Source organism: Aquarana catesbeiana, linkage group LG05 (assembly GCF_042186555.1).
Source record: "Aquarana catesbeiana isolate 2022-GZ linkage group LG05, ASM4218655v1, whole genome shotgun sequence".
Lineage (NCBI taxonomy): Eukaryota > Metazoa > Chordata > Amphibia > Anura > Ranidae > Aquarana > Aquarana catesbeiana.
In genome coordinates this window covers 411,576,782-411,602,982 of record NC_133328.1, presented here as the reverse complement: position 1 = coordinate 411,602,982, position 26,201 = coordinate 411,576,782, and the positions used below count along the sequence as shown (strand labels likewise).

General features: G+C 42.1%; 1 protein-coding gene across 1 annotated transcript in view; it reads left to right on the top strand.

Annotated features, from left to right (window-relative positions):
* Nucleotides 1-26,201, top strand: part of LOC141144988 (cytidine monophosphate-N-acetylneuraminic acid hydroxylase-like) — a 328,965-nt gene that overhangs the window by 218,596 nt on the left and 84,168 nt on the right. The window lies entirely within an intron of this gene.

Below are 26,201 nucleotides of genomic sequence, written 5' to 3'. Positions count from 1 at the left end.
AAATATGTGTTCCCTCAGTGTGTTATAACTGTATGAGGATAGGACTGAGTAGGAGAGGAGACATATTGCTGTTCCTACTTACTAGGAACAAACATGTCTCCTCTCCTCTGATAGCACAGGGATTTGTGTTTACACACACAAATCCCTGTGCTGGCGCTCGTTCACGTGATCACGCGTTGCCGGTGTCGATCGCAGGCAAAAAATGGTAATCCTAGCAAATAATGTGCAATGATTACAATATGTGAGCAAAAAAATTGGTCATCGTGACAATACATAGACATCAAGATTATAAAATTTTGTAAATATGCAGTTGTAATAATACACTGGCAATAAATTAGTTATTGCTGTGTAATACTGTATGAATAGTATAACCAGGTTGTGGTCTTCAGCAAAGTATTCCATACAGAAAATAGTAATAATGCAGTTTATTAAAGTGGTTGTTAAGCCACTGTAAGAACTTTATATAATCCTGTTTGTTTTCTAATGATAGGTGCGTCTGTGTTTTATTTTAAAAAATGAAGATTATACCTCATTTCAGAGCACCACTCGGCGATCACATGACTGGCCGCCTCTCTCCTCTCCCTGATAGATACAGCGGGTGGAGTAGCTGACATCAGTTGGGAGGGGAGGAGAGATTCGGCCAGTCACGTGAGCGCTGAAATGAGGTATAATCTGCATTTATTTTTTTAAATACAGTCACAGGAGCACCTATCGTTTGGAAACAAGGAGGATTATCTATGATATGAAATGTTATTTCAGCAGCAGGAGGGGAGGGGTTGGGCCCCAACACAGGAGTCGGCAGTGAGGGAGGGGGGAGAGGAGGACAGGAAAGACAGGAGAGCTGTAGATGGCGGAGGCACATAAACTGACCATGATGTCAGGGCTCAGCAACCATGATACACCGTGGTGAGTTTACAAAGGGGAGGGCAAAAACTGGCAGGATCAGCCAGGTATTTTAGGCGATACAGGGGGCCAAATTACACAGCACTGTGCTGTATAACATGCTTTAAAGGAACACGATCCATTTTTATTTTTTTTAGGCTAACAAACACTTTAACTAAACTCAAAACCAAAAATGTAATCTACTGCATCTTACTAGTCTATGGTGTGGTGGCTACATTAATTTTGTGGCTACGTCACTCCACCGCTATATCTATGGAGGGATCCATATAGGCTGCTTTCCTAATATGGGCTTCATACATGTCTATATCTCTTCATCTCCATTATATGAGGGCAGGGCAATAGTTTATAGAGGACAGCTAGGAAAGTAGATATTCTTTGGCATAAAAATTATGTGTGTTACCATGCTTTAAAAATTAAAGTGGATGTAAACCCAATGTCATCCTTTCTAAACTACTGCCATAGGGATTATCTATAAGGATATACATGCCTCCTGCATGTATCCTTACCTGTCAAATGTCTCCCCTCTGTCTGTTATGAGAGCCAAAAAACTGCAGATTCTGTGGGTGGGTCTGTTGTCTGGAGCTCGGTGGGTCGAGTTGTGATGTCAGTAGACTCCCCGCCCACCTTTACACTCCCCTTGTCAATATGCATTTTCTCCTGTGTGTTTCTTACACTGAACTTCTGCTATGATCTCTGACATCCAGTGAAAGGACAGGAAAGTAACCACATGACTTCAGCATGCCAAATCATGCTGAGGTGTGGAACAGCCAATCCTTTCAGAGCTGCTGAAGAAAGGAGTGGGGGTGGGAATTAAAAATGAATGCATGTCGCTTAGGCTAGTGCATGAGATATGTAAATCACCTGTCACTCACAGCAAGGGGGAGGATTTGACAAAGTTTTTCTCTGTTTGTCAAGATTAATCTCACTGAACAATAAAAGAGGATTGCTCAGAGCTGGATTAACTCTGTGTGGCAAGACTGGGCTCAAATGATAGGAAATCTTATACTCTACATTATGACATCAAAAAAAAAAAAAAAAAAAATTTTCGGGTTTACATCCACTTTAAGTGTTAAAATACCTAAAACAATAAGGTTATATAAATAACACTGTGTAACAATGTATCTAAAAAAAATTACACCAAATTATACTGCTTAGTTCACAAACAATGTGTCCATAATTAAATCATAAATCCAAATAAACAAAAAAACAAGTTCTTAAAGTGGAGCTTTACCCAAAAGGAGAAGTTCTGCATTAAGCACTCACCCCCCCCCCCCCCCCGCCACATTTGGCGAGCAATTTATATTGGGGGGGGAGCGGGTAGCTAGTTTTGACAGGTAGTTTTGACTGCTCCTACTTCCGCTCAAATCGAAGTTATGCTCTCCCCCAACCCCCTCTCTGCAGTCTTCTAGGACACGTCACAGGTCCCAGAAGACTGTCCGACCATTCAACAGGCGCAGTGTGACTCACGCATTCACAGTGTGCACAGTTGAAATGCTGGGGAGAGGAAGAGAAGCGATGGTTCAGGTGATCAAATCACTGGTTCCTGGGACAGGTGGGTGTGTGTTTATTACATTACTACACTTTTTGCAGCTGTTATTACACTTTTTGTAGCTGGAGACTTTTAATAAAAAATAAAACTGACTGGAGCTCCTCTATAATATCCACCTTCAAGTGCAATGTGTGCAGAAAATCTTTTTATCCACTTTCCGATCGTACGTGACCCAACACCAGGTAGGGGGCGCGCTTTTCGCGCCACCAGCAGCCTGTTCCCGCTGTGATTATACACAGCAGGAGCTGATCGGTGGGTAAAGCGGACTCTGACGGCGCCTCTGATGGCGCCTGCCAATCCTTCGGACCAGAAGAAGAACGGCGGCCTGCAAACAAGCAACAAAGCAACAATGCAGGGACACAGGTCCATGCCTTCCCCTAGTAAAAGCACCTCCCACACTACACAAAATCACTAGCTAGGCACACAGTTAACCCTTTGATCGCCCGTGATGTTAACCCCTTCCCAGCCAGTGTCATTAGTATAGTGACAGTGCATATTTTTTAGCACTGATCACTGTATTAGTGTCACTGGTCCCCAAAAAGTGTCAGTTAGTGTCCGGCTGTTCACCGCATTATTGCAGTACCGCTATAAATCACTGATCCCCCCATTACTAGTCAAAAAAAAATAATAATAAAAAATATATATATAAAAATATCCCATAGTTTGTAGACACTTTAACCACTTCAGCCCCAGAAGGATTTACCCCCTTTCTGACCAGAGCACTTTTTACAATTTGGCACTGCGTCGATTTAACTGCTAATTGCACGGTCATGCAATGCTGTACCCAAAAGAAATTTGCGTCCTTTTCTTCCCACAAATAGAGCTTTCTTTTGATGGTATTTGATCACCTCAGCCATTTTTATTTTTTGAGCTGTAAACAGAAAAAGACTGAAAATTTTGAAAAAAATGATATTTTCTACTTTTTGTTATAAAAAAAATCCAATAAACTCAATTTTAGTCATACATTTAGGCCAAAATGTATTCGGCCACATGTCTTTGGTAAAATAATGTCAATAAGCGTATATTTATTGGTTTGCGCAAAAGTTATAGCACCTACAGACTAGGGTAGATTTTCTGGAATTTACACAGCTTTTAGTTTATGACTGCCTATGTCATTACTTGAGGTGCTAAAATGGCAGGACAGTACAAAACTCCCCCAAATGACCCCATTTTGGAAAGTAGACACCCCAAGGAAATTGCTGAGAGGCATGTTAAGCCCATTGAATATTCATTTTTTTGTCCCAATAAATAATGAATAATGACAAAAAAAAAAAAAAATTACAAAAAGTTGTCACTAAATGATATATTGCTCACACAGGCCACGGGCATATGTGGAATTGCACCCCAAAATACATTCAGCTGCTTCTCCTGAGTACGGGGATACCACATGTGTGGGACTTTTTGGGAGCCTAGCCGCGTACGGGGCCCTGAAAACCAATCACCGCCTTCAGGATTTCTAAGGGCATACATTTTTTATTTCACTCCTCACTATCTATCACAGTTTTGAAGGCCATAAAATGCCCAGATGGCACAAACCCCCCCCAAATGACCCCATTTTGGAAAGTAGACACCCCAAGATATTTGTTGAGAGGCATGTTGAGTCCATGGAATATTTTATATTTTGACACAAGTTGCGGGAAAGTGACAATTTTTTTTTTTTTTTTTTGCACAAAGTTGTCACTAAATGATATATTGCTCACACAGGCCATGGGCATATGTGGAATCGTACCCCAAAATACATTTAGCTGCTTCTCCTGAGTACGGGGATACCACATGTGTGGGACTTTTTGGGAGCCTAGCCGCGTAAGGGGCTCCGAAAACCAATCACCGCCTTCAGGATTTCTAAGGGCGTAAATTTTTGATTTCACTCTTCACTGCCTATCACAGTTTCGGAAGCCATGGAATGCCCAGGTGGCACACCCCCCCCCCCCAAATGACCCCATTTTGGAAAGTAGACACCCCAAGATATTTGCTGAGATGCATGGTGAGTATTTTGCCGCTCTCATTTGTTTTTGAAAATGAAGAAAGACAAGAAAAAAATTTTTTTTTTCTTTTTACAATTTTCAAAACTTTGTGACAAAAAGTGAGGTCTGCAAAATACTCACTATACCTCTCAGCAAATAGCTTGGGGTGTCTACTTTCCAAAATAGGGTCAATTGAGGGGGGTTTTGTGCCACCTGGGAATTCCATGGCCTCCGAAACTGTGATAGGCAGTGAAGAGTGAAATCAAAAATTTACGCCCTTAGAAAGCCTGAAGGTGGTGCTTAGTTTTCGGGGTCCTGTACGCGGCTAGGCTCCCAAAAAGTCTCACACATGTGGTATCCTCATACTCAGCAGAAGCAACAGAATGTATTTTGGGGTGTAATTTCACATATTCCCATGGCATGTTTGAGCAATATATCATTTAGTGACAACTTTGTGCAAAAAAAAAAAATTGTCTTTTTTCCGCAACTTGTGTCACAATATAAAATATTCCATGGACTCGACATGCCTCTCAGCAAATAGCTTGGGGTGTCTACTTTCCAAAATGGGGTCATTTGGGGGGGGGTTTGAACTGTCCTGGCATTTTATGCACAACATTTAGTAGCTTATGTCACACATCACCCACTGTTCTAACCACTTGAAGACAAAGCCCATTCTGACACATTTTGTTTACATGAAAAAATTATTTTTTTTGCAAGAAAATTACTTTGAACCCCCAAACATTATATATTTTTTTAAAGCAAATGCCCTACAGATTAAAATGGTGGGTGTTTCATTTTTTTTTTTCACACAGTATTTGCGCAGCGATTTTTCAAACGCATTTTTTGGGGAAAAAACACACTTTTTATAATTTTTAATGCACTAAAACACACTATATTGCCCAAATGTTTGATGAAATAAAAAAAGATGATCTTAGGCCGAGTACATGGATACCAAACATGACATGCTTTAAAATTGCGCACAAACGTGCAGTGGTGACAAACTAAATACATTTTTAAAAGCCTTTAAAAGCCTTTACAGGTTACCACTTTAGATTTACAGAGGAGGTCTACTGCTAAAATTACTGCCCTCGATCTGACGTTCGCGGTGATACCTCACATGCATGGTGCAATTGCTGTTTACATTTGATGCCAGACCGACGCTTGCGTTCGCCTTTGCGCGAGAGCAGGGGGGGACAGGGGTTTTTTTTTTTTTTTCTTTATTTTTTTTTGCTTTTTTATCTTATTTTTAAACTGTTCTTTTTTTTTTTTTTTTAATCATTTTTATTGTCTCAGGGAATGTAAATATCCCCTATGATAACAATAGGTAGTGACAGGTACTCTTTTTTGAAAAAATTGGGGTCTATTAGACCCTAGATCCCTCCTCTGCCCTCTAAGCATCTGACCACACCAAGATCGGTGTGATAAAATGCCTTCCCAATTTCCCAATGGCGCTGTTTACATCCGGCGAAATCTAAGTCATGAAATGCTCGTAGCTTCCGGTTTCTTAGGCCATAGAGATGTTTGGAGCCACTCTGGTCTCTGATCAGCTCTATGGTCAGCTGGCTGAATCACCGGCTGCATTCTCAGGTTCCCTGTTGGGACAGGAGAGCCAGAGAAAAACATGGAAGACAGTGGGGGGGGGGGCATTCCCTCCCACTGCTTGTAAAAGCAGTCTAGAGGCTAATTAGCCGCTAGGATTGCTTTTACATGAAAGCCGACTGCTGGCTAAAAAAAATGATACCAAGATAATACCTAAACCTGCAGGCATCATTCTGGTATAACCACTCAAAGTCCAGCAACATACCAGTACATTGCTGGTCCTTGTTGGGCATATATTGTAATCTTTTTTTTTCATGCAGCCTGTGGGCTGAACGAAAAAAAGAGATTGATCGGTGGGTATGGCCCACCATTAGAATACCTCCCTTCATCCACCCACTTCTAATTGATGGGCATACATGCACCATTTATATATGCCGAAGCATGGGGGCATCCTCCCGCAAAAGGTAGGAGCAAATCGCTCCTCCGCCCCTGCTGCCCCCATGCTTCGGCATATATCACCTCCGCTGGAGTCACAGCTTTATATATCGTTGGAGCAAACGCTGTTGCTGTCAAGATAAATAAATCCGCGCTGCAGCTGAATGGCGTACCTGAAGACAAAAAAATGGTTAACAATAAAACACAGTAAACAGTAAAGTATAAAAAATTGCATACCTGAAAAGCAAACATGATAAAACATAACAATAAAACATTGCAGAGAAGAATACAGTAAAAAAGAGCAGAACAATTGAGAGAGAATAGAGAGAGAGAGAGAACAATAAAACGACAACTATTTTTTTTTATTTTATGTATTTTTTTTTTTTTGTAACTGTAACTTTTGTAACTGTAACCGGTTCCAGGTTCGGGTCTCTCAAAATGCGATGGCATCTTGGGAGACCCTGTGAAAGTCTGTGCAATGTTGTATGCTAATACTCAACTAGTGTATGGTAGCGTTCAAAACATTCACCAATGCAAAGACCGGATTGTCAGGACAGGAGGGACAATAATAGCAGGTGTCACGTCTATATCCGCACTTGCTGCAGACATGACATCTTTTTTGGGGGGGTTCGTTGGGTAGGGGTACTCGGGAGGACATAAAGAAAATGCCTCTAATGCAGCCGACTGCATTTGGTTGGGGATGTGAATGGGGGAAGTACGGGTGCTGCAGAAGTGGTGGCTTCCCAATTAGGATTGGCGAAAGCAGCAGGAAGGGCATCATGGGCACGACGGGCCTGTGTTTGTCTTCTTCTTGGTGGCCGCGGGACACTACCTGTGCTTGCCACCTCACCAGCTTGAACTGCACTTATGGGACGCGCCACGTCACCAAGTGTTACTGCAGTGCTGGTTTGACTACGACCGGGGTGTACTAGGCCGCTGGTGCTTGCCAGTTCACCAAAACGCTACCAAAAAAACTGTTAGTGATCGCAGGGATCAGACCTGACTCTGCGAATGCTGCAGTTATGCGTTTAGTGTTTTGTAAGTGACAGTGATCGATTGATACTGCACTTGGGTGGGCTGGGCTGGGCAGAGGGGCAAAACACAGGTGCTAGCAGGTATCTGGGCTGATCCCGCTAACACTGCGTTTTTTGGGAACCCTAAACTGCTGGGGACGCTAGTATAGATCTGATCGGATGAGATATTGATCCATTCAGATACTATACCACTAAGGGAGGTGTACGGTGCGTGCGTGGGTGTTATCGCTACTGGCACTAACCTGACGCTGCCTGGGGCTGGTGCTTGCCAGTTCACCAAAATGCTACCAAAAAAACTGTTAGCGTTCACAGGGATCAGGCCTGACTCTGCGAACGCTGCAGTTATGCGTTTAGTGTTTTGTAAGTGACAGTGATCGTTCGATACTGCACTTGGGTGGGCTGGGCAGAGGGGCAAAACGCAGGTGCTAGCAGGTATCTGGGCTGATCCCGCTAACACTGCGTTTTTGGGAACCCTAAACAGATATTGATCCGTTCAAATACTATACCACTAAGGGAGGTGTATGCTGCGTGTGTGGGTGTTAGCGGTACTGGCGCTAACTTGCCACTGCCTGGGGCGACGTAGACCCTATCTGACCCTAAAACCTAACTTATATCACCGCAGGGCGATCAGGGGGCTAAACCTTTATTAGGTAGTAAACGGCAGGTGCCCTGACACTATAAAAAATAAACTAACTAACCACAGCCCGCGGGAGGCAGATCACGTACAGGTACGTGATTTTGCATGCCCGTGCCATTCTGCCGACGTATATCGTTGTGAGGCGGTCGGCAACTGGTTAACGTTTATGCAAACCAATCAATATACGCTAATTGGGACTTTTTTTACCAAAAATATTTAGCAGAATAAATATTGGCCTAAACTGATAAAGACATTTTATTTTTTAATTTTTTTATTGGATGTGTTTTATTGCAGAAAGTAAAAAATATTATTTTATTTTTTTCAAAATTGTCGATCCTTTTTTTTGTTTACAGTATATAAATATTGTTAAAATAAAAACCGCAAGGGTGATCAAATACCACCAAAAGCTCTATTTGTGGCAAAAAAAGGACATACATTTTATTTGGGTACAACGTCACATAACCATGCAATTGTCAGTTAAAGTAGCGTAGTGCCATATCACAAAAAATTGCCTGGTCATGAAGGGGGGTAAATCTTCCGGAGGGCAAGCGGTTAAACAAAAGAAAAGAAAATTGTAAAACGAGGTAAATGACTCGCCTCTTTAAAAAAACAAAAACAAATAAAAATGTGTACATTTAAAAGGGGTGTCATACACTGTATAATCCACTTCAATGGCAGTTTGTTTGCCACCCAACCCCATACCTTCTCTATAGGGTGAAATAGGCCTGCTCTGTATTCTCTATCAAGTAGGAGACACAAAGAGAGAACAGCGTTGAACGTCTATCAGTTTTAGTGAGCGCGTACATGGCAGAATCCCTCTCTTACAATGCTAAACAAGAATGCATTTGTATAAGTAAAACATGAAAATATATAGCATGTCATTAAGGTATCACAATAAAATAACAATAAATAAACTTACTGTTGTAAAATAAGGGCAATGTGCAAGTTTTTGAATAAATCGTTATTATGAAATAAATATATGACTCCTAATGAAAAGTATGTACCTTTTAATACTTAGCCCAGTGCTACCCTTAATTGTTATGCCCCGTACACACGGTCGGACTTTGTTCGGACATTCCGACAACAAAATCCTAGGATTTTTTCCGACGGATGTTGGCTCAAACTTGTCTTGCATACACACGGTCACACAAAGTTGTCGGAAAATCCGATCGTTCTAAACGCGGTGACGTAAAACACGTAGGTCGGGACTATAAACGGGGCAGTGGCCAATAGCTTTCATCTCTTTATTTATTCTGAGCATGCGTGGCACTTTGTCCGTCGGATTTGTGTACACACGATCGGAATTTCCGACAACGGATTTTGCTGTCGGAAAATTTTATAGCCTGCTCTCAAACTTTGTTTGTCGGAAAATCCGATGGAAAATGTGTGATGGAGCCTACACATGGTCGGAATTTCCGACAACAAGGTCCTATCACACATTTTCCGTCGGAAAATCCGATCGTGTGTACGGGGCATTAGGCTATGATAAGCAATAGTTAAACTTTTTTAATCCTCTGAATTGTTAAGGTCTATTTACTGCTTAGCAGGTGCCCAAAGAAAGAATCTTCGCAGATATATTCAAAATATAAAGCTTGCTTAGAGCCTCACCTGCTGTACTAAAATCTAAAACTCAGCCTTTCATGTTTACCTGATTAAAAATTAAAAAAATTTTAGTACTGTACTTGACAAAAATAAAAAAAGTAAATGTATTCCACTTGATTTAATTTTAAAGCCCAACTCTGGGCACCAAACAACCCCCGAGAGCAGTGTTTCTCAACCGGGGTGCCATGAAACCCTAGGGTTCCTCGAAAGGTCCCCAGGGGTTCCGCCACCATCTGCCGGTTATCACAAGCAGATGAACGGTGGACCACTGACATCATTGTCCCCTGCCGATCACAGCCGCCCCTCCCCTCCAACCCAGGTGCCTGCATGTGAATGTCACATCACTCCGGAGGGACGAGAGAAGAGAGCGAGCAGGAATTGGGCATTCCAAAACATTCCAGGCATTCCAGCAGCTTCCCTGAGCTACTACTCTGCATGAGAAAAAGTACTAAACATGCCAGTAATTTGCCCTCCAATTTCCTCATTGCCCCACTATGCTGTCTCCTCCTGGCCCCCCTGAACTATAATCTTTCCTCCTGGCCCCCCTGAATTATATTGTTTCCTCCTGGCCCCCCTATATTGTTTACTCCTGCTCCCCCTATACTGTTCTCTCCTGGCCCCCTGAACTATACTGTTCCCTCCTGGCCCCCCTGAACTCTACTGTTCCCTCCTGGTTCCCCCCTGGCTCCCCTATACTGTTGCCTCCCGGCCCCCTGAACTATATTGTTTCCTCCTGGCCCTTTGAACTATACTGTCCCCTCCTGGCCCCCTTGAACTATACATTTCCCTCCTGGCCCCCCTGAACTCTACTGTTCCCTCCTGGCCCCCCTGGACTCTACTGTTCCCCCCTGGCTCCCCTATACTGTTGCCTCCTGACCCCCTGAACTATATTGTTTCCTCCTGGCCCCTTGAACTATACTTTCCCCTCCTGGCCCCCTTGAACTATACGGTTTGCTCCTGGCCCCCCTGAACTCTACTGTTCCCTCCTGCCCCCCCCCTACTGTCTCCTGGGCCCCCTGAACTATATTGTTTCCTCCTGGCCCCCTATATTGTTTCCTCCTGGTCCACCTGAACTATACTGTTTCCTCTTGGCTCCCCTGAACTATACCGTTTCCTCCTGGCCCCCCTGAACTATACTTTCCCTCCTGGCCCCCCTGAACTATACCTTCCCTCCTGGCCCCCCTGAACTATACCGTTTCCTCCTGGCCCCCCTGAACTATACTTTCCCTCCTGGCTCCCCTGAACTCTACTGTTCCCTCTGGGCCCCCCTATACTGATGCCTCCTGGCCCCCCTGAACTATACTGTTCCCTCCTGGCCCCCCTGAACTATAATGTTCCCTCCTGGCCCCCCCATATTGTTCCCTCTTGGCCCCCTGTGCTGTGCTGTTTCCTCCTGGCTCCCTGTACTGTGCTGTTTCCTCCTGCCCTCCTGTACTGTGCTGTTTTCTCCTGGCCCCCTGAACTATCCTGTTCTCTCCTGGCCCCCTGTACTGTGCTGTCCCCCCGGCCCTCTGTACTGTAGTGTTCCCTCCTGGCCCCCCTGTACTGTAGTGTTCCCTCCTGGCCCTCCTGTAGTAAAAGATTTATACCGCTCCAGGTACAAATACCAAGACCTCACCTCCCCTGCACAGCCTGGGTGCTGGCTCTGTGTATAGAGCACATGCAATAGAGGAAATCCGGACAGCCGCACTCCAGTGAAAAATGTCTTTATTGAATAAAATCAGTGCGTACAGCAATCAAGGACAGTGGATGAATCATCTGACACGTTTCACACCCCTTACTGGTGCTCAGTAATAGCTGAAGGCACATGTCTAAAAAACACACACACATATATATATATATATATATATATATATATATATATATATATACATACATACATACACACAAATAATATTCAAAGATTGAGCCTATCTGCATTGAACTTAAAGATGTAACCAATGAAAAATCCAAAAAGGCAATCAGGGCAGCTGAAGCAATTTCACCAAAAGAGAGGTGCAGCCACAATGCCCTATTACCATTGGTATGCCAAAAGATGCTCACTCTTACCAAAAAAGTTTTAAAAATTTTATAAAAATATATAAATAGAGTGTAGAGGAGCATAAAGAAGCTAAACTAAAGTATATATGTCATAGAAAATGTATGTGTGTGTGTATATATATATATATATATATATTATATATATATATATATATATATATATATATATATATATATATATATATATATATATCTCAGGGGCGTAACTAGAACTCACAGGGCCCCATAGCAAAATGTTGTATGGGGCCCCCCTGCAAACAGCCCCCCCCCACAAAAAAGTAACTAATTCCATTGAGCAGATTACCACACTCATGTGGCACAGTACCCAGGCAACAGCTTATATTAATTTCGAACAACAAAACAAAAATTTAAATAACCATATAATAAACTGCAAAATTCAAAGCATTGTGTGTACTACTTTCACTCTTTTATACTTACGTTTTGTAAAGGGCAAACAACGCAAACTGCACCGGTTTAAGAGGAAAATTAACAGGATGACAACCTTGTAAGGGAAGGAAGAAATTAGGTCTTACATTCCATGCACTTTAACTTGGCATAAAATTCTTAATTTTTGAGTTTACACCTACTTTAGACCTTGATGCTTAACGTGAATATTTTCAACATGTCTTTTAAAAATAACCAAAGGAAAAGAAGCCATGGTTTCAACATCCAACAGCCAAAAACAAGCCAAATGTAAGGCAACAGAACATTAGAAAAAGTCAACCTGAAAAAGAGTGAATCTTGATCTAAAATATGAAGATACGATGATGATAAATTAACAATATCTTACTATATTTCTTTTATTTGATTTTATCTATTTCTCTCCAAAGCTGTTTTCCAGCCAAACAGGCAGTGCAGAAGCCAAAAACCTGCCATCCTTTAATTTAATTGACTAGAAAGGTGCAATTTGTCATCAAAAAGGAAGATTTAGATGGGTAAATGGGCGAGGTCTACACACACTTTACAAAAGAGTGTATGCAGAAAATTAATTTTGACTGGATTGAAAAAAAAATTTGATTCACATAGGATGAAATTTTGCCTGATTTGCAATGCTCAAAGTGGGCACATGTGGCAGCTGTGGACAGGTATGTAAAAAGAAATGTATCGGTTAACAAGCCAATTCAACAACTGAGGCTAGTTAAAACGAGTAAAGTGGAACTCTAGTCAACACAACAAAGTACAAAGCTGACGTATATATAAGCATTCAGACAAAATATTTGCCAAATACTTATAATTCAGTTCAGCCAGTTTTCTGTTTTACACATCAAAGCGATCTTAGAAAGCCAGTCGGGTTTGCACCATAGTACCTTTACCCCCTTCTAAGTCTGCACACTCAAACATAAGCTGCCAATTCTACCATGTATTTATTCAAATATTTGCCTAAAGTTCCACTTTATTATTTGCCAAACTGGAACCAAAGGGTTCTATTTATAACATATTTCCTATGCTCCTCAGCTTCATCTAATAGTCAAAATACAATATTACATTCCATAAGTTTGACCTGAAAAAACAAAAAACAAAGAACATATCTTTTTGTGCCAAGTGGCAAAAAATAAATGTTTTGACATTTTCAGAGGGTGAATGGCTCTGCGAATAGGTTATAAATAGACCCCATGGTTTAACCCAAACAAGAAAGGCTATGGCTGGCAACAAAACCAAACATGAACTTTGAAAACTCTTCCAACTTGTATACTCACAAAACACCACATCTTAGAAAACACGTCTGCGTGCCTTCAATTCTGCAAAAGTGTCCACAATGTGGTTTAGGTCCAGCTGTTTTGCTCTAGAATTTTCAGTGCTTAGGATAGCAAGCCCAGAAAGTCTTTGCTCAGACATAGTGTTTCTGAGATAATTCTTTATTAGTTTTAGTTTTGAGAAGGATATTTCTGCTGAGGCCACAGTCACAGGTAGTGTTAGGAATAAAAGCAACGCTGTGCACACATCTGACACTAGATGAGAGCACTATTCTCAACTAAGAGCAAATGTGCAAGATCCTTCACAGAGGACAATTTTTGAATGTCCTCTTTAAGTGCCGGTTCACACTTGTGCGATGCGATTTAGATGCAAATTTTTTCATTGCGTGTTTGATTATTACCAGCGCGATTGTATTGCAAAATTAATGCGAATTGTATGCGAATTGTATGCGCTTTTCATGTAAATTACGCACAGATGCGATTTGTGCTCAGGCCAATCAAAAAGGCAAGAAAAAAATGGGTGTTAACTTCCTGTGCTCTTCCTTGTTTTCCTTTGTGGGAGAGTATGGTCGTTGAGGAGTGTGGTTTGTCTGTGAGTAGTCAGTGAGGATTTTGATTTTTGATCATTATGTTTCATCAAATGCTGTTGATCATAGCAGCAGTTACTGCTACTGCTGCAGTCCTGATGGACAAAGCCAGGAGGAAGAGGAGGAGGAGGATGAGGAAGAGACTGATGAGTACAAGAAGATATTGGGTCCATCCAATTATTCAAAATAGGGAAGAGAGAGGCCAGTTCAGGATCCTCTACAATGATCTCAGGCAGCATGAGGAGAAGTTCTTCAACTATTCCCGGATGTCAGTAAATAGGTTAGTACCTGTACCCTTATTCCTTCTCCTCCTCCCTCCTTCTTATCTATCACTGACATGCATCCTACTGACCACCAATCCCACTGTCCACCAACGCCACTGTCCACCAATGCCACTGACCACCAACCCCACTGTCCACCAACCCCACTGTCCACCAACCCCACTGTCCACCAACGCCACTGACCACCAATCCCACTGTCCACCAACGCCACTGACCACCAACCCCACTGACCACCAATCCAATCCCACTGACCACCAATCCAACTTTTGATCGCTTTTCTCCTTTTACTAGAACTGTTTCCTATTACCATTTTATTTGATTCTGTGTATGGGCTTTAGCCTGTCACTTACACTGAATTTGTGGTTTTATTCCTTAGTTTCGATGAATTGCTTCGGCTGTTTGGTACACGTTTGGAGTATCAGAACACCACCTTTCGGAATAGTGTAGAGCCAGCGGAAAGGTTGCTTGTTACATTGAGGTAAAATTTATAGATATACTTTGTGTGTGAAATTTTATGCTATGCACCATAGTAAGCTATAGTAAGGAATGCTAAGAATGCAGACAGATATGACAACAAAATTGTTTTCCAAAAAAAGTATTTTTTTATTTTAAAAAACTTAATATGCAAATTTTTTGGATTACATACTTGGCATGAAATATTTTGGAAACAATCCAGCTCCCTCTGACTCTCTGACCTCCTCTGACTCTCTAGCTTTCTAACGTCCCCTGACTCTCTAACTCAATCTGACTCCCTTACTTCCCCTGACTCTCTAACTCCTTCTGACTCTCTGACCTCCTCTGACTCTATAACTTCCCCTGACTCTCTAACTCCCTCTGACTCTCGTACTTACTGTAACTTTCTTACTTCCTCTGACCCTCTCACTTCCTCTGACCCTCTCACTTCCTCTGACCCTCTCACTTCCTCTGACCCTCTCACTTCCTCTGACCCTCTCACTTCCTCTGACCCTCTCACTTCCTCTGACTCTCTGAAGTGTGTCCTTGAGGCTCCTTCACCTAGTGCGTATGAGTCCTTCTGTAATAAAAAAAAACATAACTAATTTATTTGATATTTTTTGTCAGGTACCTAGCAACTGGAAATTCATTTGCCAGCTTACACTACGAGTTCAAATTAGGAAAATCTACGGTGAGCACAATTGTGCGTGACACCTGTATCGCCATCTGGGAGGTCCTAAGAGATGTGGTCATGAGAAAACCAAACAAAGAGGAATGGAACACCAAAGCTGAGTTGTTTTGGGAGCGCTGCAACTTCCCTAACTGTTGGTGCCATAGACGGCAAGCACATCAGAATTGTGAGGCCAGTCAGTAGTGGGTCAAAATGTTTTAATTATAAAAAATATTTTTCTTTCGTTCTGCTGGCAGTGGCTGATGCAAACTGCTCGTTCACCTACATCGACATTGGTTCTTATGGGAGCAGTTCTGACTCCAGCATTTTTTCCCACTCTACTTTTGGAAGAATGATTCGGGAGAACGCACTAGACCTCCCAAACGAACAACCACTCCCTGGAACATCAGAACCCTCTCTCCCTTTAATATTTGTCGGTGATGAGGCTTTCGCTCTTTCAGAAAAAATGCTCAGGCCATATGCTAACCGGTCACTGTCTGTGGAGAAAAGGGTCTTTAATTATCGGCTAACAAGAGCACGCAGAGTTGTGGAGTGTACTTTCGGAATCCTGGCAAACAAATTCCGTTTTCTTCACACGCCAATAAGTTTAAACATGAAAAACGCCATAATTGCCGTAAAAGCTGCCTGTGCACTAAACAATTTTGTCGGCGAAAGAGATGGATACCTTTTCGAGGACTCTTTAATGGATGAGATGGAAGGCGCAGATTGGACACATACAAGGGGCAATTACAGGGGGGCCAGCATCTGTGAGAAATATACTGACTTCTTTATGAGTCCTGCCGGTCAGGTATCATGGCAGCTTGATGCCATTTAATAAAGACCAATCACTTTTTCTCTGTCAATGCTGCATCGTCTACTATCTGTACTTTTTTCTATAAATGTAATAAAGTTTTATTGTTCGACAGTGTGTCCATCTATTTTTGGCACTTTCTGTGTCAACATACAGAGCATGCAATATCATTCCACAACATTGGTGGTCAGTGGCGTTGGTGGACAGTGGGGTTGGTGGTCAGTGGGATTGTTGGTCAGTGGGATGCATGCCCTTACATTGGTGGTCAGTGGGATGAATACATATAAAGAGTGTGGAGCCAGCTGAGCGATTACTTGTCACCTTAAGGTAACATATTTCATTAAAAGGCAGATAGCCATCAAATGCGTAGGTTTTTTTGAAATTTTTCATGGCAGCTGAGCCACTCTTGGCCTCACGTATATGATGTAGGTGTTGTGTACACTATGCCATTACGTAAATCAAAAACCTGAAACAGAAAGCATGGTGTCAATTTTCCCAGTTAAATATAAAAAATTGATTTGGAAGGTACTGTTCATGTGTCATTATTTTACAGAGTGTGTTGTGTACATATCGATCTTCACATACCATCTCCTCACTACAGATAACCTTAACCCTTTCCGTAACCCTAACTGTACAATGTAGTCTAACCCTGACGTCTCCAATCAGTGCTTCAATAGACAAATACACAGTTATAAGCAATATACTTACAATTGGGTTTATAGGTTCCAGGAGGTAATCTGTAACGGTGATGGTACACGAGATGGATGATTTGCGCCATAGTAAGCAATAGAAGCAATGCAGACAGATATCACACCATTGTTCTCTTCCCAAAAAAAAAATTTTATTTGTTTAATATGTAATCTTCATGTAATTACATACTTTTAAAAATTTTTTTAGGAAATAATCATACTTCAAACTTCAAACATTGTAAAGAACCACATAACCAAGAGATAATACTCTGTCTCCTACTTCCCTTTCTCTCACCCTTCATTCTTTCTCCCCCTCACTTGATCTCTTCTTTCTTCCTCTGACCTTCTCACTTCCTCTGAGCCTCTCACTTCCTCTGAGCCTCTCACTTCCTCTGAGCCTCTCACTTCCTCTGAGCCTCTCACTTAAACCTCCACCTCACTCTCTCTTCATCCAACATTAGTACAAGTATCCCACTGCATAATCCACACTGACCTGAAAAGTTGGTAGGACCAAAAAACTTTTACATAATGTAAAAAAACAAATGCAATATGGTTAACAACATGAAAGAGGCTGTGCCGTTTAACAGGTAGGCATCTATCAATTTAAAATAATAGTTCTGTTTCTCAGGTGTTACTAGCTTCAAAAGGTACAAACAGGGATATCACTCTATCTGGTGGTTCACTCGTGGCTTTCCCATATAGCATAACCGCATCATAGACCTTGACATTTTGGTCAGAGGTGGGATACAAGCCCTGGCATTTGTGGAAAGGCAATCCCACAGACCACCAATGTCAGGGCTTGTATGACCACCAATAAATGCCCTTACATTGGTGGTCGTTAGGATTGCTGGTCAGTAGGATGCATGCCTTTACATTTTGGTCATAGGTACAAGTCCTGACATCGGTCGTCAGGTGGGTTGCAAATCCTCTAAAAAATAGAAAACATAACCTAAACAAATCCAATATGGATTAACAACATGAAAGTGGCAGTGCCATTCAACAGGTAGGCTGCAGGCAGAGTATGACAACAAATTTGAATCTATAAATTCAAATATTTTGTAACACTCTGTTGCTGAGGCATGGCTTGCCTCGAAGGCACAGGCGGGGATATCACTGTATCTGGTGGTTCACTTGTGGCGGGCCCATATAGCATAACCGCATCACAGACCTTGACATTTTGGTCAGAGGTGGGATACAAGCCCTGGCATTTGTGGACAGGCAATCCCACAGACCACCAATGTCAGGGCTTGTATGACCACCAATAAATGCCCTTACATTGGTGGTCGTTAGGATTGCTGGTCAGTAGGATGCATGCCTTTACATTTTGGTCATAGGTACAAGTCCTGACATCGGTCGTCAGGTGGGTTGCAAATCCTCTAAAAAATAGAAAACATAACCTAAACAAATCCAAAATGGATTAACAACATGAAAGTGGCAGTGCCATTCAACAGGTAGGCTGCAGGCAGAGTTACAACAAATTTGAATCTATAAATTCAAATATTTTGTAACACTCTGTTGCTCAGGCATTGCTTGCCTCAAAGGCACAGGCGGGGATATCACTCTATCCAGTGGTTCATTCGGGGGCCTATATTGTGCATTTGTGGGAGGCTCGATTGAATTATCTTCAAGTGATTGATTTCTATAGGGATAAGGACTAGAATTGATTTGTTTGGGCTGTTCCATAGGTCTTGACACAGGTGTATAGTGGTTTGGCATGGATGGCATTTGATTGTAGAGCTGTGGCACTCTGCTTTGTTGTGGTAAATGGTGAGGAATTGATTTGCGTGGTCTCAATTCCATTGCCCTTGTTATACCAGGGGTACTAGTTGGAGGGATGATTAAGGAAGCAATTGGTGGAGGAATTGGATATGGGATTTTTGATCTGGGGGTCTCATATATGCTTGGGTGGTCAGAAAAACTGGAAGGATAAAGGTTTGGTGCAGGATTTTGAGCAGCAGAAAAGGGTGTAATTATTTGAGTACTAGTACTCTCTTGCGTTGGCTTTGAAACATGGCTTGGAATAGTGAAGGAATGTATGCAATGTTGCACTGCAATCCTTATGTTGAAGTGCTTTTCTGGCAATACCTCTTTGAGCAGAGGCACCAAACTTAGGGCAAACATTGTATGAGGGCATCTCTGAACATCCATTTGTTCAGTGATCCCTGACACAATATTGAGTAATTGATTTGTCTGATCTTGTTCTTCCACCTGTTCTGCTGCCCTGCTGCTTCGCTTCCTGCGTGAGGTAGATGTTAGCTTTTTCCGTCTGTTGGAAGGTGTAGAAATGTCAGTAGACTCATTATCTTGCTCCTGAGTCGATGATTCATGTACATCGATTGCGTCACCCTCTACCTCAATAGATGATGATTCCTCTTTGTTTTGGCAAGCGAATGAAACTCCCTCATCTACGTCAACAATAGCAGCATGCTCCTCTCCCTCTTCCTCCTCCTCTTCCCAACTTGCTTCTGTGCTGAAATACAAAAGTTGATACTTGAAATTCTAACTAAAGATGATAGCGGTAAAAGAGAAGGTTAGGGGGAGGACAGGTGTATTAGAGAGGGATGGTAGAGAGAGGTATTCTTGTAAACTTACTTCCTTAATTCTAGCACTGGCTTGAGAAAGTCCAGGTAACTAGCAAAAGAATAGGGATGCTTTGGGGCGGCACCAGACCCACTTCGTGCTTCACACTCCAGTCTCTGGTATCTTTGAAGTGTACAAACAATTTATTGGTGTGAGTGGGAACAATGCTCATTACACAGCTGGTCAGTGGGATTTGTGGTCTGTGGGATGGATGCCCTTACATTGGTGGTCAGTGGGATACATGCCCTTACATTGGTGGTCAGTGGGATACATGCCCTTACATTGGTGGTCAGTGGGATACATGCCCTTACATAGGTGGTCAGTGGGATACATGCCCTTACATTGGTGGTCAGTGGGATAGATGCCCTTACATAGGTGGTCAGTGGGATAGATGTCCTTACATTGGTGGTCAGTGGGATAGAAGCCCTTACATTGGTAGTCAGTGGGATACATGCCCTTACATTGGTGGTCAGTGGGATGAATAAATATGTACTTACGTTTATGTTTGCGAACTTGTGGGGTGAAGTCTTCCCAGTCTGAATATAAAGTTTTACATATTTCTTCCCAGCCTCTGCCCTTCTGGGCATTATTTTTATATTCGAGTATACGGCTGTCCCATATATATATGGCCTGTCACGAACAAGCCTGATGAGCTCCTCATTGTCGATGGAGTTCCGACGCCGGGGGGCCATCTTATCTGTTTGCATATGGACATGAGACATGAAACAGGAAGTGAGGGGGTGGTACTGGGAGAGACAGTACTGGGAGGAGGAGCTGGAGATTACGAATTTGCACATATGTGAACCATCAAATGCGATTCCAGAACGATTTACATTGATGTCTATAGAGACTAAATTCGCAACGCTACGCAGTAAACTCGCACAAGACCCTTTTTTTTATTGCATCGCATTCGTAGAGGAATCGCAACGCATGTATGTGAACGACCGTCATTGAAAACAATTACTTCAGGGATGACATGCGAATTTAAAGTGCTTTTGACGCATCGCATTCGTTATGAACTCGCATCAGTGTGAACCGGCACTAAGTGCTGATCTAAAACTTAGAAGCTGACCAACGAAAGTTGATGAGAGGTCTTTTTCATACTATTGTTGCAGATTTGATGCAGCTTTAAACAAATCATCATCCGATGCTGATACTAGAACTGCAGGTTGAATTATTTCAAACCGCTGAACAACCTGATAAAGTCCCTGGAACCTGTTTGACAACTGGTTTACTATTATGTCTAAGCACCTATAAAAAAACGTTCATTTTGAAACGTTCTTCAAGGTCCTCTAATCTCTCATCAACATACAATTCATCAAAATGCTTTCTGACAGTGCGAATTCGTTTTGCTTCAAATCTGGGGGTAATATTCCATTTTTGTGCAAGCAATATAGCATTATTTCTGGCTTCCCCAAAACTGCTTCTGAAATTGGATAGCTCATCCAAGGCTGTCTTAATTAAATGAGAAGCTTTGGACAAGTCCATGCTCTCTGACTGGAGGAGTTTAGACAGAGAATTTATGCTTGAGAATATTTTGGTTTGTAGAACAATTAGAAATATAGTTTGGAAGGACTCTAATTTTTTTTTCAGCCCCATTGCCTCTTCTCTTTCACTTTTTTTGGTAGCTACAAGGATTATTTTTGATAGCGCTTTAAGTACCTCTACAAAACGAAAACGCAAGGCAAGCAGTGACTCATAGCGAGATGAACAGCATGTGGGACACAATTTCTTCAGTGTAACAGAGGATTCACTGGTAAATGAAGAAAAAAATTGTGTAAATGTTGAACCACACCCATGAAGTTTGAGACCTCCATAATCTCTGCCACAGCATCTTTGAGGACCAAATTAAGATTGTGTGCTGCACAATGAACATAAAGTGCATTTTCCTCTCTCTGCAAAATTCGAGTCTGCACACCAGAATAGATTCCACTCATTGTGGCAGCACCATCATAGCCCTGACCACGGCACTTATCCAGAGAAATTCCTTTGTCATCAATAAATGCAAGTATTTCTTTTTCTGGGAGGAGGAGCTACGTCCCGACGACACCGCGATACACAGACCCGGAGGACACGGGTTATCTTGGAGCCGGCCGGCTTTCTATTTACATGCTTGTAATCTACCAAGTTTCTGTAAATGCAACCTTTACTTTTTATTTAATAAATCGCTGGATTTTATGCTATGTGGAGCAATTTATTTTTTACATGGTAATACTCCCATAATTGCTGAGGCTGGTTGGAGTGAGTCCCTGGACCTGGACGTTGAGTACCTGCTTTAAAGAGCCCTGGCTGGGGTTGCAGCCATCCGCCTCCTGGGTCTCCTATAATTAAGAGACCATTTCCATCTGGTAAGAGGCAGCAATTTTTTCTTAGAGGTGGAGGTTTATCTACGCACTCTATTTCTCACCACAGCGAGATCCTGTTACATTACCTCACAGAGCACCTGGAGATCAGTTTTAATCTATGCATGTTAATTCAATACGGATGGACTTTATTTAATATTGCCCTTATTTGATTACGGACTTTTTTGGTTTTAGTTTTCTTATGTTGTTACACTATTTTTCTATATCAATTATGGTTTAGCTTTGTAGTCACGGTTAAGGTATATTATTATATCTATTGACACTAGAGGAACTCACCGTTCACTGATTGTGCCATGCAATATTTGTTTTTCGCCACAGGCCTAGCCATTATTATCCACGTTTTAATCACATATTAGCATTTTTTATTTTTATTTTCATAGTGCTTGACACTTTCACTTAATGACTACTATTTAATCCTCATATTCACATCAGTCTCTTTTTAGGCATTCGCCTGTTGTCACTTTTAGCCTTAGCGCGACTTTTTGAGATCTACACCATCATAGCCCTGACCACGGCACTTATCCAGAGAAATTCCTTTGTCATCAATAAATGCAAGTATTTCTTTTTCTATACCTGCAGCACTTTGGTCATGAATAGCATTAAATCCAAGAAATGCCTCATGTATGTTAATTTGTTTTGCTCTCGTATTTGTATCTCTTTCAATGGAAACATATTGGAGCACCTGGCTCATTTGATCACATTTAGAGATATCCTGAGTAGTATCTATAATCAATAAGTAAAACTGTGCGTTTTGCACTTCAGACAAAATGTCATTCAGAACTTGCTTTGACAAAATATTTATGACTTCATTTTGAATTTTTGGACTAAGGTATTTGACTTTTCCCTGTGGTAACTGTAGCAATTGCTTTAATATGGGATCATACTCAGCTAGCAGTTCAGATATTGCCAGGAAGTTTCCACTGTTGACTTCTCCTATTTTTTCTCTGTAGCCACGGAAGGCCAAGTTATTCATAGCCATAGTCAAGGTGACGTTCACTATTCTATTTAAAACATCTCTCCAAAAGTTTTTTCTTTTCTTAATTGTTTTTCTCTTTCCTCATCAATTGTTCCCTTTTTACGCCACTGATCATATATTATGCAAGAATCTATATGAGTTTGAGATGTTTCATGAACCTGTATTTTTGTTGACAAGTCTTTCCATTTTTGTATCCCCTTTGCCCACGCTGGTTCAGAGCCTAGTTTTTTACGGTCACCAAATAACCAGCATGGTTCACAGTATGCAACATTCAATTTAGGAGAATAACAGAGCCAGGTAATGGGTAGTTTAAGTCCTGTTTTTGTTGTTTTTTTCATAATATGTTACTGAAAAACACCTCTGTTCCTCATCATTGTCTCTCTTAAAGGGCCTGTAGGTCTGCAAGGACCATTTGTGATTATAAATCTCTTCACATGTGCATCTGTAATTGTAATTGGAAAGTTTGCCCTGTCTGTGACATATTTTGTAGATGCAATGTCAGTTAACACAGCTATGTCACTACCAGTCAAGTGAACATCGGCTGCTGCAAATGGCTCAGTTTCAGGATAGTCTTTTCCAATATTGCCCTCAGTAACACCACCTAACTCCTGGCTTGTACTCGGTTCATTCAGGGGAAACTGGCTAAGTAGCAATTGCTCCTGTACTGGCATGTCAGTAATTGTGGGGTCAAGACTTTCTGGGCTTGCCTCAGCAACTTTTTCTGCATCATGGTCTGCTGTAGAGCTCTGACCAACATTGGGCACATTAAAAAAATGTGTGATTTTTGGAAGTTTTTCCGTTTTGTAGGTGTCTTCCCTTTTCTTTTTACGCTTGCGAGCGCCACTTTGATGATGGTAACTGGACATTATGGTTGAAACTGAAAAATACAGTACAAGGAAAGACCCTTACTCCTCAATTACATAGTTACCAACAAAACAAAAACACTGCCAATAAAATTCATTCATCAGTGACCGTGACCAGTAAAATCATTCATCAGTGACCGTGACCAGTAAAATCATTCCTCAGTGACCAGTAAAATCATTCATCAGTGACCGTGACTAGTAAATTCATTCATCAGTGACTGTGACCAGTGGCAGTACATTAATATAGCAGTTACTATGACCAGTACAGCCTGCAGGACATTAATACATCAGTTACTATGACCAGTGAAGGACATTTACCCCCCTCCCCCCCGCCATGCTGCATATTAGAAAAATCACAGTCACAGTTCATAATCATCACCATCAGTGACCATGATCAGCAGTGGCAGTACAGTAATACATCAGAGACAGAGAAAAGGAAATTCATTCATCAGTGACCGTGACCAGTACATTCATTCATCAGTGACCGTTAGGGCTGGGGAAAAAATTGATTTAAATCTTGAATTGAGTTGAGAGGTCAAATCGATTCAAAATTTAAGCAAATTTTTATTTTTTTTCACCGCGCCAGTCCTGAGGAGCTGCGGGCAGGAGTTTTTAGGCAAGGCCGCGGCTTCGGCCTAGTCCACGAAGCCGGACGCCGCGGACTAGGCAGAAGCAGCAGCCTCGCCTAAAAACTCCTGCCCGCAGCTCCTCAGGACCGGTGCGGTGTCAAAAAAAAAAAAAACTCAATTCGAATTGTGAATCAAGTTTTTTTTTTTTAAATCGCAGGTTTTTTTTTTTTTTTTTTAGAAAATTGCCCAGCCCTAGTGACCGTGGCCAGTAAATGCATTCATCAGTGACCGTGACCAGTAAAATCATTCCTCAGTGACTGTGACCAGTGGCAGTACATTAATACAGCAGTTACTATGACCAGTGCAGCCTGGACAATAATACATCAGTTACTATGACCAGTGCAGGACATTTACCCCCCTCCCCCTGCCTTGCTGCATATTAGAAAAATCACAGTCACAGTTCATAATCATCACCAGTAAATTCATTCCTCAGTGACCGTGACCAGTAAAATCATTCATCAATGACTATGACCAGTAAAATCATTCATCAGTGACTGTGACCAGTAAAGTTATTCATCAGTGACCATGAGGTGACCAGTAAAATCATTCATCAATGACCATGACCAGTAAAATCATTCATCAGTGACCATGAGGTGACCAGTAAATTCATTTCTCAGTGACCGTGACCAGTACAACCATTCATCAGTGACCGTGAGGTGACCAGTACAACCATTCATCAGTGACCGTGAGGTGACCAGTACAACCATTCATCAGTGACCGTGAGGTGACCAGTACAATCATTCATGAGTGACCGTGAGGTGACCAGTACAATCATTCATCAGTGACCGTGAGGTGACCAGTACAATCATTCATCAGTGACCGTGAGGTGACCAGTACAATCATTCATCAGTGACCGTGAGGTGACCAGTACAATCATTCATCAGTGACCGTGAGGTGACCAGTACAATCATTCATCAGTGACCGTGAGGTGACCAGTAAAATCATTCATCAGTGACCGTGAGGTGACCAGTAAAATCATTCATCAGTGACCGTGAGGTGACCAGTAAAATCATTCATCAGTGACCGTGAGGTGACCAGTACAATCATTCATCAGTGACCATGAGGTGACCAGTACAATCATTCATCAGTGACCGTGAGGTGACCAGTACAATCATTCATCAGTGACCATGAGGTGACCAGTACAATCATTCATCAGTGACCATGAGGTGACCAGTACAATCATTCATCAATGACCGTGAGGTGACTAGTAAATTCATTTCTCAGTGACCGTGAGGTGACCAGTACAATCATTCATCAGTGACTGTGAGGTGACCAGTACAATCATTCATCAGTGACCATGAGGTGACCAGTACAATCATTCATCAATGACCGTGAGGTGACCAGTAAATTCATTTCTCAGTGACCGTGAGGTGACCAGTACAATCATTCATCAGTGACCATGAGGTGACCAGTGCAGCCTGCAGGACATTAATACAGCAATTACTATCCAGTGTAGGACATTTACCCCCCCCCCCCCCCCCCGCCATGCTGCATATTAGAAAACAGACAGTTTATATTCCGTATGGCATCACTGAATGCATCAGCTTAAAGAGGGAGTCCACCTAAACCGCCAAAAAAAAAAAAAAAAAAAATATTAAAAGCCAGCAGCTACAAATACTGCAGCTGCTGACTTTTAATAAATGGCCACTTACCTGTCCCAGGGTCCAGCGATGTCGGCAGGCGACGCCGAGAACCCGCTCAGTTCTCGGCAGCTGCCGCCGCCATCCTAGGTGAGGGAATCAGGAAGTGAAGCGTTGCGGCTTCACTTCCCGGTTCCCTACTGCGCATGCGCGAGTCGCGCTGCGCATCATAAGCTGTGTGTTTCCCAGGAGACAGCGCGGAGGGACAGGATGAGGCATAGACTCCCATGGGAGTCTATGCCGGAAGTGGATGCAAATACCT